This window comes from Antechinus flavipes, chromosome 2 (assembly GCF_016432865.1).
Source record: "Antechinus flavipes isolate AdamAnt ecotype Samford, QLD, Australia chromosome 2, AdamAnt_v2, whole genome shotgun sequence".
NCBI lineage: Eukaryota > Metazoa > Chordata > Mammalia > Dasyuromorphia > Dasyuridae > Antechinus > Antechinus flavipes.
In genome coordinates this window covers 638,913,681-638,929,891 of record NC_067399.1, presented here as the reverse complement: position 1 = coordinate 638,929,891, position 16,211 = coordinate 638,913,681, and the positions used below count along the sequence as shown (strand labels likewise).

The 16,211-nt window shown below is 39.7% G+C and overlaps 1 long non-coding RNA gene across 1 annotated transcript; it reads right to left on the bottom strand.

Annotated features, from left to right (window-relative positions):
• Window positions 1-3,584: 3,584 nt before the first annotated feature.
• On the bottom strand, window positions 3,585-8,183 carry LOC127551952 (uncharacterized). Its single transcript, XR_007951212.1, has 2 exons — window positions 8,004-8,183; window positions 3,585-6,167 (listed from the first exon to the last, which is right to left on the bottom strand). It is a non-coding gene; the product is annotated as an uncharacterized LOC127551952 (long non-coding RNA).
• Window positions 8,184-16,211: the final 8,028 nt, after the last annotated feature.

The window sequence follows — 16,211 nt, the reverse complement described above, 5'->3', positions numbered from 1 at the left end:
ATTCCACCAACAATGTATCAATGTCCCTGTTTTCCCACATCCCCTCCAACATTCCACATTTTCTTTCCCTGTCATTCTAGCCGATCTGACAGGTGTGTAGTGGTGTCTCAGAGTTGTCTTAATTTGCATTTCTCTGATTAATAATGACTTGGAGCATCTTTTCATATGGCTAGAAATAGTTTCAGTTTCTTCATCTGAAAATTGTCTGTTCATATCCTTTGACCATTTATCAAGTGGAGAATGGCTTGATTTCTTATAAATTAGAGTCAATGATGAACTTTATTTTCAAAAATTCTTTTGGTAGGTAGGTTTTCAATTTTTTAATGAAAAAAATCTTTTTTCTTCTACTTAACTCTCATTGGGAAAAAAAAACCCTTGAAATAAATATAAATAATGAAGTAAAACAAAACAAATTCCTGCATTAATCTTGTCTAAAAATGTCACCATCCACACTTTCAGCCTATCACTTCTTTTTCTAGGGAAGGCATGCTTGATCATCGGTCCTGTGGAATCATCATGGGACATTCCATTAAATAGAGTTCTTAAGTTTTTAAGATTCTGTCATTACAATATTTGAGCTGTATTTTGAGGAAGTAAATTGGTAAAGTTGATGTAGGGAAGAAGTCCATTTCAGGCACAAGGAACAGTCAACACAAAGTCATGGACATGGTAGGTGGACGAGGAAGAGAGAAAAGGCTAGTTACACTGGATGTTAGAATAGTGAGTGATTTTTATGGAAGCTAGAAAGGTAGGCTATATCAGGCTCTAAAAGCTAACAAGGGAGTTTATATATATATATATATATATGTGTGTGTGTGTGTGTGTGTGTGTGTGTGTATATATATATATATATATATATTTTTTTTTTCCCCTTACAGGAACCACTGTTATTGACAAAGGAATCACATGGTCAGATTTGCACTTAAGAAATAGCACTTTATTTTAAAAGGAAACTCCATGATTATAGAAATTTACAATTCTACTATATCCAGGATGAAAGAATGTGGTCAGGGTGAGCCTGTTGGTTCAGGGACAAAAAAAAAAAAAAAAAAAAAAGGCGGTTTGAATCGGTCTTCATATTCCCATCGATTGCTTTATTGGAGGAGAAAGACACAGGCGGTGCTTGATGTTTAGAAGCTGTCTGATTATCCATTTTGTGGTCGATTCAGGTCATTTGCTTATCCTCCTCTTACAGCTGCTCATTTTGGGGATATTTCACTATGCATTATCCCCTCCTACAGAGAGTGAGTGGAGAAAATAAAAGTCCGTTTGGCAGCTCTGGTAAAAGGCTCAGTCGGGAGGAAATTGGAATAATTGGTTCATAGAAAGATCTGTTTCTGGGAACCAGTGATCTTTCTATTACCAATTATTTCAATATGATTATTGCAGTCTGCATATGACATTTCTGGGCCTCCTCATTGAGGTCTCTGATTAATCAATATTATACAAGTTTCTTGCGAATAAGAACAGATTTGTTGGGTTTTTTTTGTTTTTGTATCGCCAGTACCTAGGTTAGCACCTATCATGTAGTTCATGCTTTTTAAAAAATGCTTGTTAATTAATTGATTACTCAAAAAGATTAGCCTAGTAATTCATATACTGAATGGATGAAAACTGACTTTCACCTCTGACATGCAGTTGGCAAGTCATTCCATTGAGCAGATTCCATCACCATGGATTTCATTAGGTGTATTTACCTGGGCTAGGCACTACAGATGGACAATAAAGTTAAGCTCAGAATTGAGTAAAAAGGAGAAAGCACTTGGAAAATCCCACAGGGCTTTTAATAATTTCAAACTGCTTTTCAGCATAAACCTCATCTTTTTTTCAACACATGCTTTCTTAGTGATGCAAGTCCTAGGACATCACAATCTCTGAAATATCCAATCTGAGAGTCAACAAAATGAAATTTAGTGCTTTATAAAGCCCCTTGTATATATTATGCATCTGATCCTGATAAAAACCTAGATGTTAGGTGACATTATTATTCCCATTTTACAAATGAAGAAACTGAGGCAGAGGTAAAGTTATTTGTCCAGGATTATATAGCCAGCAATTGACTGAGACAGGATTCAACTTCAAGTCCAGTACCACCACTGAGGATAGAAATTGAGGTTGGATTGGTCTACATTGTGGTTGACTCAAAGGACAGATGTATGAAAGACTCAAACAGGCCATGGGATATTGTCCAAAAGGTAATAAGAAACAGCATCCAAGAAAGTGATGATCAGAAAAGGAAATGGGTTGACCACGAAATAAAAGTAACAGACCAAAGAAATGTAAGAAAATCCAGGAAAGGTCTCCAGGGAAGATCTTGGGGGATTGGTGGAACACATGTACAAGAATCAAAAGGGAAGGAAGGGTGTGGATGAGCTGTAGTCTACACTCGAAGTGAGTGCACTCAGACAAACAGATCTGTGTGAAGATAAGGAAGTAGAAAACAGAAGAATGCCCTGTTCCACCAACATGCTAATAATGAACTTAGAGGAAAGAGTCACTCCTATTGTTACTAAGATGGTTTCCCCACCAAGACTTTAGAATAGAAAAGAGATCCCAGTGACTGACAAGTCTTTTGATTGAAATGGTAGATCATGGGTGAGCCAGATTTACCATATTCCTCTCTAGGATTAGACTGCTGATCTCCAAGGTGAATAGGTTATATCAGTGCCAAAAGACATTTTGCCCATTGCCCTAAGAAATGTTTTTCACATGGATGAACAATAACAAGTTTTCTCCCATTGTAGGTTAAAAAAATAAGATTATATGGTCCAATGATAAAGGATTGGATTACGCTCTATGAGTTTGTAACTCAAGATAAGCCCCAAACTTCTGTGTCTCCAAACCACTGACTCTTAACCCTGGGAGGGTCATTCTTATCACCTTGCTCAATGTCCATACTTTATCACTGAGAATTGGGAGACCCATATAGGTAAAGGGATTTGCCCACACAGTAAGTGAGAGCAAGGTTGAGACTAGGATTCAAGTCTTTGAATTCTCAAGCTATTCTTTCCACTCTGCCAAATCCCACCCCTCTCATCTGAATAACAGCAGCCCTCCAAAAACATAAATGTTAGCAAACTCTGTCCTTTTCTATATGTATCCTGCCTTGACTTTCTCGAAATAAATATTAAACATATTTTTTTCTAACCATGAGTTCTGGAAATGTGATTCGCTTTCATCCTTTTAAAGGGTTGAAGGCTCTTTTAGCTTATAAAATGGACAGTATTGTCATCTCAACCCTAAATGAAGGTTTTGGAACATTTGACACTATTCATTGGTAACTTGTCTGGCCCAGTGACCATAAGCTCAGAGCAGAGGTTCTTCCTTCTTTAGTTCATCCTTTACCCTCTTATGAAAACAAGCTTCCTAAGGGACATATCTATGTTCCCCCAAGCTCATACATCTTTTTTTAATAGCTTTTTATTTACAAGTTATATGTATGGATAATTTTACAGCATTGACAATTGCCAAACCTTTTCTTCCAATTTTTCCCCTCCTTCCCCCCACCCCCTCCCCTAGATGGCAGGATGACCAGTAGATGTTAAATATATTAAAGAATAAATTAAATACACAATAACTATACATGATGCTCATCTATCTTTATTAATTCCCATTTTGCTCAGAAAGAATAAAATACACATTTTTTCTTGTACTTTAGACCCTCCACAATCTGCTTCCAACATACCTTTCCAAGGTGATTTGATTCTACTTGCCTTCATTTCAGCAAAAGTAAGATTTTTATTTCTCCATAATTTTGTCTTGCTCTCTCCTGCTTCTGCATATTATATGCCAGAACATACACTCTTCCCACATCTCCTTCTCTGAAAATCCTTCTTTTCCCTCAAGGTTTAGCTCGGTTGCCATCTCTTTCATGAAGTCTTTCTTGATCACTCTCCTCTCCACCTGAAAATGACCACTTTTTCCTCAATTTTTTTTATAGCATTTGGTCTTGGATTCTTCTTTGTCCCCATCACATTCTATCTTATAACATAGTTATTTGTGCACATGTCCTTTTCAAAAAAATAAACCCAGGGCAGCTAGGGAGTGGATAGAGCATCGGCCCTGAAGTCAGGAGGACCCGAGTTCAAATCTGGTCTCAGACATTTAACACATCCTATCTGTGTCACCCTGGGCAAGTCACTTAACCCCAATTGCCTCAGAAAAAAAAAATATATATATATACCCATGATCTCATCGATGTAGGAGGTTTCTAGTGAGAAAAATTCCTCTACAATAAAGATCATCACCTGTTCTTTTACCTGCAGAGTTGCTTGGGGCGCTAAGAGATAAAGTTATTTGCCTAAGATCATATTTGTTCAGATGTATACAAGTCCTCATGATCCCATGGTTTTCTTGGCAAAGAGACTTGCATAGCCTGTCATTTCCTTCCCCAACAAATTTTACAGATGAGGAAACTGAGTCAGAGTTAAGTGACTTATTCAAGGTCACACAGCAAATGTGTCTGAGGTCAGATTGCATTCAAGATGATCTTCCTAATTCCAAGCTCAATGCTACCTATTGCTACTGGGCTACCCAGTTGCTCAATAATAATAATAATAGACTTTTATATTATATGTTGTTTGCAAAGCAGTTTTACAAACATTATGTCATTTGATCCCCACAATCACCCTATGAGGTAAGTATCCTCATTTGATGGATGAGAAAACAGGATGTTTTTCCAAATGATCGCATAAGTCACATCAGGGGTCCTCAAACTTTTTAAATAGGGGACCAGTTCACTGTCCCTCAGACTGTTGGAGGGCTGGACTATAGTAAAAACAAAAACTTTGTTTTGTGGGCCTTTAAATAAAGAAACTTCATAGCCCTGGGTGAGGGGGATCCTCAGCTGCTGCATCTGGCCCACGGGCCATAGTTTGAGGACCCGTGTCCTAAATGAAGGAGGTGGGATTCAAACACACATCCCTCCTGACTGAGACTGCAGAAATCCCTCCATTGCGTTTTGCTGCTTTCATTAGATTGTAAGCTCCTTGAGGTCAGTTACTGTAATGTATGTTTTTCTTTTTCTTTAAAACATAAGCCACTGTTCTGTATTTTGTCTTTGTATCCTTAGTACCGACACATAGTAGGTATACTGGAGGTGGTTGTTGTTTGTCCTTCTTTCTTGAATAGGACCACAACCTCAGGGGAGTGACGCCATGTCATGCAAGGGACCTGGATTTAAGTGAGGGAGGGCTGTGCAAGGTCACCTGCCTCACTTTTTCCCTCTAGAGTCATCTGGGTCCAATGACCAAATATAATTTGTTTATTTATTTTTTAATATACATTGCTTTATGAATTATATTGAGAGAGGAAAATCAGAACAAAAGAGAAAAACCACGGGAGAGAAAAAAACAGAAAAAATAAGTGAACATAGTAGTGTTGATTTACATTCAGTCTCCACAATTCTTTTTCTGAATGTGGGTAGTATTTTCTATCCAAAGTCTATTGGGATTGCCTTGGATCACTGAACCTCTGGGAAGAACCAAGCCTTTCATAGCTGATCATCGCACATTCTTGCTGTCACTGTGTACAATGTATTCTTGGTTCTGCTTATTTCTCTCAGCATCAGTTCGTGTAAATCTTTACAAGGCTTTCTAAAACCAGTTTGTTCATCATTTTTAATAGAACAATAATATTCCATTACCTTCATGTACCACTTGTTCAACCATTCCCCAATTGATAGACATCTATTCATTTTCCAATTCTTTGCCACCACAAAAAAAAAAGTTGCTACAAACATTTTTGCACAAGTGGGTCCTTTTCCCTCATTTATGATTTCCTTGGGAGACAGACACAATAATGGCACAGCTGGGTCAAAGGGTATGTATAGTTTTATAGCCCTTTTATAGTTCCAAATTGCTCTCCAGAATGGTTGGATCATCTCACACCTCCACCAATAATGCATTAGTGTCAGTGGCCAGATAAAGATCAAGATGAGACTGGAAATGGCCCTGGATGCACTGGGAGACCTTGGCCTTTTTAAGTTAAGGTCTTCAACAGGTCTCAATCTGAGTGATTCAGTGATGAAGGCTAGGTGCTGGAGGAATGTCTGTTGAATGGCAATCATGCTCTTCTTGGTGGGTTTTTTCCCTTCCTAGACCCCATCGTACCGTTGGGTCTGAGGATGGAGCCCAGATGGAACTGTATTGGAGACTGAATGGATCTGTCTGAGAGGAATATCAGCAGTTAGTGATACTGGACTAAATGTTTCTGCAATATTTAGTGTGGGATCAGTGGTAATTGGTAACAGAGGCAGTGGTGCTTTATAGGCAGTCAAGACATAAAATTCATCCAAGCTGAGGGGGAGATTTACAGGACATGTGGTGGAGAAGGGGAAGCTTCACGGCACGGGCTTTATGTTTCAGACACTTAGAATGTCTCAAGTGAAAACTCCACCTTCCCAGGCTAATCTTCTGGAGCGTACAGAGAAATATGACCCAGGCAGACCCTTCCAAATGTGGTAACTCTTTCGGTAGTTTTTCCTTTTTAGGAGCAGAAAGGGGAAGGAGATAAAAAATGAAATCCTTGCAAATCCTACTGATCATCCTTCCCCACAGAGAGTCCTATTTGGAAGTAGAGGACTTTGCTTTCATTCTTAGCATTCTGGAAGAACTAAATTAAAATTCTGCATCAGATGCTTGATTGTGAGACCCTGGGGAAGTCACTTAACTGCTGTTTGACTCAGTTTCCCTAACTGTTAAATGGGAATAAGAGTACTCTACGGCCCAGGGTTGTTGTGGGATGATATTTGTAAAGTGTAAATAGAATGCTTGGCATGTAATAGGTACTTGTTTCCTTCCTTCCTTGGTATTTTGGGCAAATCCCTTAATTTCTGAGTTTTAGGTTCCTAATCTATAAAATTAAGAGTTTTGGTTAGTTAATAATAAGAGTTAACATTTATACAGCTCTTTATAGTTAGAATAGATTATCTCATTTGACCTTCAGAACAACCTTGAGAGGTAAGTACTTATATTAATCCCATTTTGCAGATGAGGAAATTGAAAGTGAGTGAAAATAAATGACTTGCCAGGGTCATTCTGCTAGTCAGTGTGATCACACACCTGTCTAAGGTGGGAGTCAAACGCAGTTCTTTCAACTCCAAGTTTGTCATTCTGGCCACTTGTCATCAACCTGCTGCTTTTAGCTCTGAATCAAAATTCTATGATGTTATAATCTAAACTCCAAAGTCAAAATTCAAAGGCCACCTGAGGTTCCACAGTCCAATTCCTTGCATCCATGATGGATTACACTTAAGCCATTGTACCCACCATATGAGTTAGGAGAGAAGATTGAGGAGCCAAAGTTTTGATATGGGTCAGGGTTAGGGACTGTTTCTTTATTATAATCACTCTGACCAATCTCCAAGGCAGAAAGCCCCCCACAGACTAGGTAAATACCCACGTGCTATAGCTTAGATGAAGCCTTTCTTAATCCTACTAGTTTCTAATGCATTCCCCTTAGAAATTATTTAATATTTATTTTGAATAAATGTTACATTGACTTCTCTGTGTATATGTTGCTTCTCCCTAATAGAATGTAAGCTCCTTGAGAGCAAAAATTATTTCATTTTTGAATTTGCTTTAGTGCCTGGCACATAGTCGGCACTTAATAAATGCTGGGTGAATATTGAATGAGAGAAGGCATTTTTAGTGTCTAGTATATAGCAGGCATTTAATAAATGCTAGATGAATGATCTATTGAACAAGAGAAGAGCCATCAGGAGTCCCCAGGAATCTTTAACTGACTGTATTTAGTGAAGGGTGCAGGGTAGGGTTGAGGGAGAGGACTAGGTCCTGAATGAGGATATTTGGGCTTCAATCCTAACTCTGCCATTTATTTCATACATGACCTGTGTAATTAATTTCTCCTCTTTCAGCCTCACTGAAATGAGGAGGTTGGACTGAGGTGACTGCTTAGGTTCCTCACTGCTCTAAATTCTCTTTGATTACTAAGTTAGAAGAACTTGTGTTTTCACTTCCCATTGAATGAAAATTTCCACTTACCTTTAGTTGTGGGGGAGAGGAGGAGTAAAGGTGGGGATCGTCAAAGGTAGGCCACTCAGCATGGGGCCTGGGGTATAACACCTTCTTCTTGCCACCCAGTGTTTGTTAGCTACTGAGGTGTTAACTGTTTCTCGTTTTGCTGAGTCTTTGCTGAAACTCAAAAAGGGAAATGAAGCATTACCAAAGAGCAAACTCTTCTAAAATGGAAACTGAATCGATTGCATTTTCTCTTAATGGTTTTTTTGGGGGGAGGGAGGCAGGATTCAAACTCAAAAGTCCAGCCTAAGTTTATTGACATTGGCTCCCTGGGCACCTAGCTCCCTTCCTTACAAAAGCATTGTTTGCTTGTTTGTTTGCTTTTTTCACTTAATAGTATTTTGTTTTTTCAATTACATATAAAGATAGATTTCAATGTTCATTTTTATAAGATTTTGAGTTCCACATTTTTCTTCCTCTCTCCCTTCTCTTCCTTTCCCTCCCAAGACAGAAATAATATGATATAGGATATACATATACAATCATGTTAAACATATTTCCATCTTAGTTATTTTGTGAAAGAAGAATCAGTACAGAAGGGAAAAACCATGAGAAAGGAAAAACAAAAAAAGTGAAAAAAAATACATTTCAGTCTTCATTCAATCTCCATAGCTCTTTCTGCAGATGTGATGGCATTTTCCATCACAACTTTATTGGAATTGTCTTTACACAAACATTGTTGAGAAAGATAGAGAAATGACCTCCTGGAAAACAATTCTGACCTGCTAGTTCTTAAATAAAGAGCTCGTTTGCATAGAATGTCCATGACCTTGTCCTTGTTCCAGTTGGGTTGATTCGTTTCCATTGGATCTTGGAGCTCCATTTCTATTTTGGTATATCCTAATTCTGTTCTCCATTAAGCCTATATACCCTCCAAAAAAATCGACCCTTTCTTCTTGTCTAGTTTCCCTTGTCTTCCCAAAGCTCAGACTGGAACCCGGGAAAAGATATGACAGGATATAAAAGGAGACCAAGAATGGCCACAGTCCAATGAAGAGAATCATGACCTCCTGCTCTTTTTTTCTTTTTACCTTTTATCTCGGGCCCTGGCACATAGTCCAAAAAAATCTAGTTGCCAATAGTTAAACTCAAGATTGTTTTAATTCTCTAATGATCAGAGAAATGCAAATTAAAACCATCCTTATGCCCATTCGATTGACAAAGATTCTTTTAAATGTTAAAGATCAATGGTGAGAAGGTTGTATAGAAACAGGCACACTACACCACTGCTGGGGGAGCTATGATTGCTTTGGAAAGCAATGATTAAATGATTTAAAAATTGATAAAAAGTCCAAAGCAATTCAGCCAGTTCATTTCCACTGATATTTTGGAAAGAACACTGGACTCAGAATAAAAGACTTGGGTTCAAATCCATAGAGAGAATACCAAGTATTCAAATTTTCTTATTGTAAGATGGCTGGTTGGATGGGATGATCTATCCCTGAGGCCCCTTTCATCTCTAAAATCCTGTGATCAACTTTTTTGCCTCCTATGCCACCTACAGATAATGGTAATCCCCACTCAGATAAGGTAACAAGACAATGATCTTAGGTATGAACAAATGCCCAATTTCCCTGGCAAGATGATACCTTCCACTGGCATCATCAAATGCCCAATCCTGACCAGCTGGCCTGCAATCAAAGTTTCTGATCAGCTTGGTAGATGCAAGCGTAGCTCCCCTTGGTCTTTCCTCATTCCCTTTGCTTCTGGGAAACTGTGGCTTTTATAGCAACACTAGGAAGATGCTTAGACACTTACTAGTATCAGGATTATAAAGGACATTGATTTAGAGCTGGATCTCAGAGGACATCTGGTTCAACCCCTCATTTTTACAGATGAGGAAACTGATCCTCAGAGAAGGATTTGCCCATGTCCATGCAACTGTGGAGCAATAAAGAGCAGAGACAGAGTTTGCATCCAAGTACAATATGCTCCTTCTCATCAGCCCGAAAGGGGGAAGGGGGGGCACTAGACCAGATAATTTATCAAAATTTCCCCTAGCTTTAAAATGAAATGATGAATCCACTTCATTTTTTAATAATGCTATATAAAAGGGTCTGAGGTTTCTAATCCTCCATTTGAAACTCTCTAGAGAAAGTCAATTACAGAGATGCCTAAGGAAAGGTGCTCATAGAAGATACAAGTGAATGTAGATAGAAAGAATGAACAAGAACATACGTATGTGTGTGTGCAATACGCAATGTATATATACATATACATTTACACATGTATACACTGATATGTGAGCAGACCGAAAGAAAATTGCATGTGTCAACTGAATTTCAGAAGAAATAGAGGAAGCAACGTCAAAACATTATGACAATTTTTAAGGACTTGAAACTGCTGGGGATAAGCAGAAACTTCCTATGGCTCAGCCGTGGAGTGAACAGAGGAGTCTGCATTCTGATCCTTGTCTGATCCAAACTGAAGCCTGGGATGGCTTCCTCTTTTAAGTTCATTTTAACTAGGGTAAAGAAGAGTAGCCCTTTCCTTGGGGCTTAGAAGCCAAAGGTTATAGAAAATCTTTGACTTCCTCATTATCTAATCCCATACTGCTTTCCATGCAGCATTGGCTGCAATGGCTCAGTCTGCCTGTTTCTCCACAGCCCTATTATTAATCAATCTGATCATTTTAAATGATATTTGCCAATTTAGTGCATATAAAACATAATTATGGATTTATTTGTGTTTCTCTGATCATCAGAGTTTGAACAACTTTTCAGCTACTTATCAATAATTTGTGTTTCTTCTTTGAAGTACTGACTGTTCATACCTTCTCCCTATTTTGCCATTGCCAGATGGATCTTTCTATTATAAATTTGCACTAGTTCTTTATGGATGTTGGGAAATAAATCTCACTATTATAAATTTACATCAGTTCCTCATGGATGTTGGGGAATGGATCTTACTATTATAAATTTACATTAGTTCTTTATGGACGTCGTATGTCAGATTTTAATCTGATTTTAATACACCCAGGACGTGCTTATTTTAAATATTTACTGCAAAGACAGTTTCCCAATCAGTTCATCTTCCTTAATACTTAATATTGGATAAAAATGATTAGTTCTTATGTAATCAAATGGACTTGCAAAGAGTTCACTCAGATCCTTTTTGATTCAAATTCCGCCTCTGATATTTAGTACATGTATGCTCTTGGGGAGATCATTTCATTTCCTCATCTGTAAAATATGGAGTTGGGTCTCTGGGGTCCCTTCCAGCTCTAGATCCAGGAGGAGTTCTATCTCATACCCCATCTCTATGGTCTTCAATTTCCTCCAATACAAAATGAAGGGTCTGGATTAAGTACCATAGGGGTTCCGAGGTCCCTTCTACATCTCAATCTATCACCCTGTGAACATTCAACTTTGCCTCCTGTAATGTCTTCTATTTGTTCCATAGATACGAATTCTCTTTCTTCCACAATATGGATAAATAAATCATCCTGCTTTCTTCTAATTTTTTTATAATGTGAAGCATGCAGTGCTCCCATTCCTGGCAGATGTAAAATGCTATAGAAATACATAAGGATAGCTTAGCCCCAGCGCCAAACCCAGCCTACTCCAGAGCCTGCCAGCTGCAGTCTCTCCCTGCTGGCACTTCCTTGGGGTATTTCATCGGAGGAGATTTACAAGGCAGTGACATGCTAGTTCTTTAAATGAAATCCTCAACGAGAAGACCATGTTGAATGAATCCTTGTAAAAAAAATAAAAATAAAAGGTCCCCCCCCCCACCTCCCCTACCCCGATGCCGGGAGAGAAATATATAAAAGCCTCGATCTGGGGACATTCAGGTAGTCCAAGAGGGGCTGTTTGGCTTGTGATTTGTGGTCGGGACACGTGGGGGCCAGCAGCGCAGATGTGTGCTGTGTTCTGCCGGGAGCGCACACGCGCGCTTAAATCACACCCAGAATTTCTGACTAGTGCTGCAATTGTACTACGGTATTGGGCCAGGCTGGCCTATTTGGCTGTGCATTAGTAATGAGATGCTAAACAGATGGCTGCCTGAATGCTCCACCAAGGATGTGGGGGAGCTCACCAAGTTCTTCAGCCTCAGCCGGGGAGAGGAGCCGGAGGAGCGTTACCGGGAATCAGGCTTTGGCTAGTTCCAGGTAAGCCCCGGGAGGAGAGGGAGCTCGGGCTTCATAAATCATAGCAGGTCTACAGGATCTCAGCCCAGTTACAGATTAGAAAATTGAGGCCCAGATCACATTGGCCTAAAGTCACTTTTGTAACTAAGTCACAAACAGGATTTGAACTCAGACATCCTGATTCTAAATTCGGAGAACTTTCCATTAGACTAGGGGTTCTTAGCATGGGATTCTTGGAACCTCATTTCCCCAAGGGATCTATGAATAGAGTTCAAAGGGTACATGGGGGTGAAGGGCAAGGAAAAAAAATTTTCTGTCCATGGAGGATTCTTTAGCAGAAGCTAGATAATTACTTCTTGAGCATAGGGAATATATTAGCCTTTTTTGGTTTTGCCAAAATTTACCATAGTGTTTGACCCTTAGTAGGTACTCAATAAAAGCACCAAGTTCTGCTTGTTTAAAAAAAAAAGGAAAAAGGAAAAAATTCTCTCATTCTCCCCAGGAATCTAAGGCTAGATTTCAAAGGATACATGGGGGAAGATACAAGAACCAAAAAAAACCTTTTCTTAAAAATCAATTTCTAGTAGAAACTTAGCATTTCTTCTAAAACCTTATTTTGAGAAGAGTTCCATAGATTTCACCAGATTGCCAAAAGGGTCTATGACACCAGAAAGGGTAAGAACTGCTGCCACCAAATTATAGCCTTCCATCTCTCTAAGTCACAGAGTTGCTGAATGAATGATACAGAAATTAAAATAAGCATTTATTAAGTTCCTACTATGTGCCAGGCTGTGTAAGCACTTTATAAATATTATCGCATTTGAATCTCACAGTATTCTTGGGAGGTAGATTCCATTATTATCTTCATTTGGCTATTAAGGAAACTGAGACGGACAGAGGTTTAAAGGACTTGTGTTTGAGGCTCAATTTGAATTCCACTGCATTGCCTAGGTGCTTCAGATACTTACTAGCTAAGCTGTAAGTGGACAGACTGGGAGATTTGGAAACTTGAGTTCAAATCCAGACTCCACTACCAATACCTATGTGACCTTGTCAACCTCCCTCTTTTGGATTCAGTTTATTCATCTGTAAAACAAAAAGGGATTTAAAACTCTCTAAAAGCCCTTCCAGTCTATATCTATTATTTTATGACTGGCCCAATGGCAAGATGGTGGCAGAGGTAGTGTCCTAAGTCCTAATATAGGTAGCACGGACTAGTGGAAATATCATCCAAATTCAAATCCCATATTTGCCACAATGAAGCAGCTAGGTAACACAATGTATAGAGCCACCGGATCCAGAGTCAGGAAGATCTGAATTCAAACCCAGTCTTGTACTCACTAGCTGTGTGATCCTGGACAAGTCACCCTCTGCCTACCTCAGTTTCCTCAACTATAAAATAGGAATAATAATACTAGTTACCTTAGAGACTTGTGATTATGAGGATTAAATAAGATAATATTTGTAAATATGTAACACATAATATTTGCTTATTCCTCATTCCTAGTACCCAGCAAAGGATAACTTTGATTTGAGGCAATCAATCAACTTCCAGATAAAAGACTTGCATTAGGTGGCCTCCAAGCTCATTTCCAAGTTGAAATTTGTAACTACAGAACAGGTAGGGAGATTGAGTGACGTGTGGAAACATGGGAAAGAATCACACAAGTAGGGCTCAGCCCTTCTGTACCAGGTTTTGAGAGTTGGGGTTATGGAGCCTAGTTGTCTACTTGAGAACAAATTTGGCCTGGGTGTTGAGGGAGGAAAGGATACCAGATGAAGGTGAAAGCTATAGAAGAAAGCAGATTATCAGGAAAGCAACAGGATGCCTAATGGTGAAATTCACTTTGTCAGGGAGACGTGGTACTGCTCACCTTCTGGTGTGGGTAACTGGGGGTCTGCGATGGAATTTCTCCAGTTTCCTTTTCTTTGGAGATGGGACTACAAATGGGAGGGGGGAGCACTAGCTCATTGGAAAGTCAAATACTGGAGCTGAACCTTAAATACTTTGGACACAAAATGAGAAGCCGGGACTCATTGGAAAGACCCTGATGCTGGAAAAGAATGAAAGCAAAAGGAAGGGGATGACAGAAAATGAAATGGATGGAGAGTGTCATGGAAGCAACAAACATGAGCTTGGGGACTTGGGGAGGTTGTGGAGACTTGGGGAGGTTGTGGAAAGTAGAAGAGCCTGGTGGGCTAAGGTCCACAACATCATGAGGAGACAGACATGACTAAATGAATGAACACATCTCATGGCCTGCTTGGTCTCTTGTAAATGGACCCCCCTCTGCTAGGGTATATATATATACCATATATATATATATATATATATATATATATAATATATATATATATATATATATATAGAGAGAGAGAGAGAGAGAGAGAGAGAGAGAGAGAGAGAGAGAGAGAGAGTATAGTATAGTATAGGGTGTAGATAGATAGATAGATAGATATAGATACAGATATACTATATAAGTATATATATACACACACTATATTTGGGAAATCTGAATATCTGTTGATATCAGTATCAGCATGATACAGTCATGATAGTGGCTGAAATCTCTCTGGGGCAGATGAGGTGGAAAGGAGAGAAGAAAAGGCTGGGCCTGCTTAAGGCTGGTGCATTTCAAACCTTAAAATGCTATAGAGATGCCAGCTGCCACTATTTTTATTTTCATGAAGACTGGATGCCACGCCAAACGCTACTTTGGAACAATGGGTCTGTCCAGCTGGCAGCCTTCCCACGCTTGAAACTGCCCAGGTGTGCAGACAGAGCCGTGGTGGACAATTCTTTTAACATGCTCACAGCCAAGGGGCTGGGGCTGTTCCTTGCCAGCCCCCTCTTCTGTGCCTCCCTCCCCAACTCCAGATCTTGGCCCTCAGCTCAACACCTTTCACATAAGGCTGATGTCTTTGATTCCAAATGGGCCTGGAAACTGGGGCAAATTCAAAGGCAGAGGACCACTGCTGGGTGCTGCTGGCCGCTACTGGCTGGCCCTCTCCCTTGAACTCTTTCATTCTCTCTGATGTCTGGTTGTTGGAGTTCTTAGTTCATCCATGTTCAGCGTTGCACATGCTCCACAGAGGCACCAATCACCATTCCTCTGTCCCTATATCCCGTTTCACTTGATGAAAGGTAATGCATTTGGCTTGCCCAGCCCCAGCAGTGACTTGTGGGAGCATAATAGACTTCGCTCCTTCTTCCTTTGGGGCCCAAAGCCTCCCTCAGCTTTCTACCTGACTGATGAACCCTCTTCCCTGAGGTTCCCTCCATCCCTGTATTCATGGCGGTGTGGTGTAGTAGGAGGAGGTGCAATAAGTTAGCAGACTCAGGCCATACCTTTGGATTTGTCACTTAAATTAACTGTGTAACCTTCAGAAAGTTGATAAAAGAGAGGAAAGACATCTGGGCTTAGAATTAGGACTAATGTTAAAATCCTGTCTCTGGCTCTTCTTAGCTTCGTCATCATGGGTGAGTCACACAACTCCTTGGAACTTCAGTTTCCTCCTCTGTGGAATGGATTATTCCTCCCTCATTCTACTGAGAAGGGAACCAAAGTCCCAAAGATGTACAGCTTATAGTAACAAGAACTCTCTGAATACAAATCTACTATTTCTCCATTTATAATGTTCATGTTTAAGACACTTCCCTGAATCATACTGGGAGTCAGCAACAGGGTCAGTATTGGAAGCCAGCCCCACCCCACAATCCCTACTCTTTCCATATCATCCTAATTTTTCCAATCAATCAGTCATTCAATTAACCAGTAATTATTAAGTGCCTACTAGACGCCAGCAAGTGTGGTAGGTACAGAGGTAGGTACAAATGCAAAAGTAAGGTGGTTCCTACCCTCAATGAGCTTACGTTCCACAAGCTGGAGATCACATAGATCAATGTAGATTACGTGCTGTAATCCTATGTTGGACCTGGAGCTGAAATTATGCTTTCACAACATGCTGTCTCCAGCACTTCTCCTTCCTTGTGCCAGCGAGGTACCTGTCCTGCCATCAGGAAGACTAATCTTCCTGAGTTCAAACCTGGCCTAGATACTTACTAGCCATGTGACTCTAGT